Consider the following 3265-nt stretch of genomic DNA (forward strand, 5'->3'; position numbering starts at 1 on the left):
CAGTTATTATTAACCTAACTAAAGCATTAGCACATGCATTTTCATTGCCATCTGAAATAGGCGGGAGAGTAGACAACTGTGTGTCAGCACTACTTCTATACTTTTCCCAATGAATGCTATTCCTATCAGGCAGTTTATGTTTCAGGTTTGATCGTCTCTTTGAAATAGTTGGCATAGAGAATGGGCTGGAAATAACTATTGGGAAATGGTCACTGCCATATCTAGGAGAAAAGTGGATGAAGCAACAAGCAACTCCAGGAGGAGCAATGATGGGCATGTGTATCAGGCTAACTTATTGCCTATGCATATCAGAAATATCAGAAGATTACATATTAAAACAGTCGCTGGAATCTACACCTGCAACGATGTGCATAATAATTGAATCTTTGAAACCCTAGTTCACATAAATACTTAGACCTTTGTTTAGTCCTAGCTACCGCATTAGGTTAAGTAACCTGTAATGGTAGATTAGTGTGATTATTAAATAAATAAATAAAATAAATAAATAAATATGTAGAAGAAAGGGTATTCCAGGTTAGTGAAGAAGCTAGGTTAGGAGAACAAATGGATAGATCCACAGCACTGTTATTCTGATTAGGGGCTGACCGCCGAGTGGCGATACCTGTATTTAATATGCATAGATTATGTTGGTCTATTATGTCAAGTAAGTCCTGCCCATAGTTGCTTGAAATTGAGCAGCCCCAACATTGGTGGTGGCAATTTAAATCTCCCATTATAATTAAAGGTCTTGGAAGAATAGAGAAGAGATGGTTGATCTCAAGAAGTAAAGAAGAAGAAGGGTGAGGAACATAAATAGAGACAAGGCAAAGATTGTATACTTTAATAGCAACAATTGAAATGTCCTCACTATGTGGTGGGAAGGAAATGATAGAAAAGGGGATAGAATTCTTGATAAGTATGGCTACTCCACCATACCCATCAAGTCTATCATCTCTAATAATTAAATAGTTTTTAATTTTAAAAACATTATGTGGCTTCAGCCAAGTTTCTGCTAAAGCAAAAACTGAAGGCTTATATCTATTAAGTAAATAAATTATGTCACTTTTTTTGCTCAATAGGCTGCGACAATTCCACTGTATTATGCAGTCCATGATTGGTGGGAAGGGTAAAAGTATTAAGAAAAGAGGCAGCGTTGGACGGTGAAATATTAAATTGAGAAAGGAGTTGTAAGAAAGCTGTAATGAAATCATTTATAGACATGTTACTATTAGTTTCATTTTTATTCTTATTTTCATTTATTGTTAAAGCACACCCATTTGATGGCTGTGGTTCTTGAAAATCTTTAATAATATTTTTGTGTGCTTCAATGTCATAACCTTGGGTGGTTTTAGGTGGCGATCGGGGTTTCATAAAAATTGTTTTTTTATAGCTTGTGGTGGTATTAGGTATACGATTAGAAATAACTACAGGCTTGTTTGAAAAATTTTTTGACGGAGAGGATAAAAGCGTTTCTGCATAAGTTCTGCCTACTGGTGGATGTACTTTCATGGCTTCAGCATATGAAACAGAATTTTGGGCCATGTAAGTTTTAATTTTTTTTTGCCTATCAAATTCAGGGCAAGATTTGTTGGATGCAAAATGATATCCCGAACACATGATGCATGGTCTTCATCGACATCACAGCTGTCCCCTGTGTGGCCCTGGCCACATTTAAAGCACCTGGGCTTTGACCTGCACTGCAGTTTTGTATGACCATACCGGCAACAGTTGTAGCATTGTATTGTGGGAAAAATATATAAATCTACAGGTAAACTATTGTAGCAAATAAAAATGCGTTTCGGTAGAATTTGTCCATCAAATGTGACAACTACGGATTGTGTAGGTTTCCAGGTAATAGCGCCATCTATGAATGTTTTAAAATTTATGCGCCTAACTTTAATTATAGGACCACAACCTAAAGGTACTGAAATATTTTCACCGATTTCCTCTGGAGACCATTCTGCAGGGACCCCTCGAACTAAGCCCATCCTTGTGACATTAAATGTCGGAATGTAGGCTTTTAAATTCTGTGCCTCTAAACTCTTATTAGTAAGAAAATTATTAGCGTCTGTGTGGTTGGAAAAAGCCATGGAAATTTTGTTTCGCCCTATCCGCTTAACGCTACCATTAATTATGTTAGTGAAAGAATGTTTTTTTAAAAAATTTGCCGAAGGTGATAGGATGCAATGTGGTACCGTCGTTAGGTGATGTAACTTCTTTTTGAACATGTATCACATATGGTGCACTATCTGTTTTTTCGTAGTTTTTTCTGCCTATGGATGTTTGAGGAGTAACCGGAACTGGGTTCTTTGGAGTATTATTACTTATGTTCTCGGAAAAACTTTGGGGATCTTGACATCCGCAGCCAACCGAATCAGTGCCAATGTGCCTCCGACGACGCTTATTGCAGTGTTTGCACACATGCATACGTCTTTTTAGACTCCGGGTCGATGTGGACCCATCAGTTTCCATTCCAGACTCATTGGACTGGATGGTCACAAAATTACCTGCCGGGGGAACAAAGTCCCCCGGGTCAGGCGGGTCGTTCATTGTAATCTTAAGTAATTAGTTAAAAATGACTTACCAATGGAAGGGAAAAGTATATTTACACTAAGAAGAAAAGAATATGTACATAAACTTACTACTATTGATGATTAAAATGATTAAAATACTAAAAAATTTTTTTTTTTCCCAAGAAACCAAAAAACCGCGTCCGCCAAGTTTGAAAGTTTCCCGCGCTTTTCAACACGAATGATTGTTTCATCCAATTTTTGACATTTCACACCAAGTTACCAGTATACAAAATTGACTTTAGTTCTTCAATTTCATAAAATTGTCCTATCTATTTTCCTTAGCTTCTAACCGATCCCAATACAACACACCATCTTATACTCAACATTAATTAAATCAAAGGGGATAAAAATAAATTCAAAATAGGAATAATACTCGACTTTTATCGGTTAGTCTTTCCTACACAGCTTTATAAGTTCATTCGCTCACCACAGACTGTCTGTAATAAAATTATGTACTTGACAGTGCAAACTAGTGAATTTAAAATGCGATTTTACCTGAAAACGTAGAACTATGGCTAATTACTATATTACTCACGTTTTTTTATTGAATCAATCAATGAATGTGAGTTTTCAACGGTACCGTTAAAAAACACAAAGCCATGCATGATGCAAGCAGTACTGTAGTAAGGCAAAAGGCGATATTTTTCAAGAAATAAAATTTACTGACTGACTCAAAATCTGAATAAGTGTCT

The sequence above is a fragment of the Trichoplusia ni genome, chromosome 19, assembly GCF_003590095.1.
Source record: "Trichoplusia ni isolate ovarian cell line Hi5 chromosome 19, tn1, whole genome shotgun sequence".
Taxonomy (NCBI): domain Eukaryota; kingdom Metazoa; phylum Arthropoda; class Insecta; order Lepidoptera; family Noctuidae; genus Trichoplusia; species Trichoplusia ni.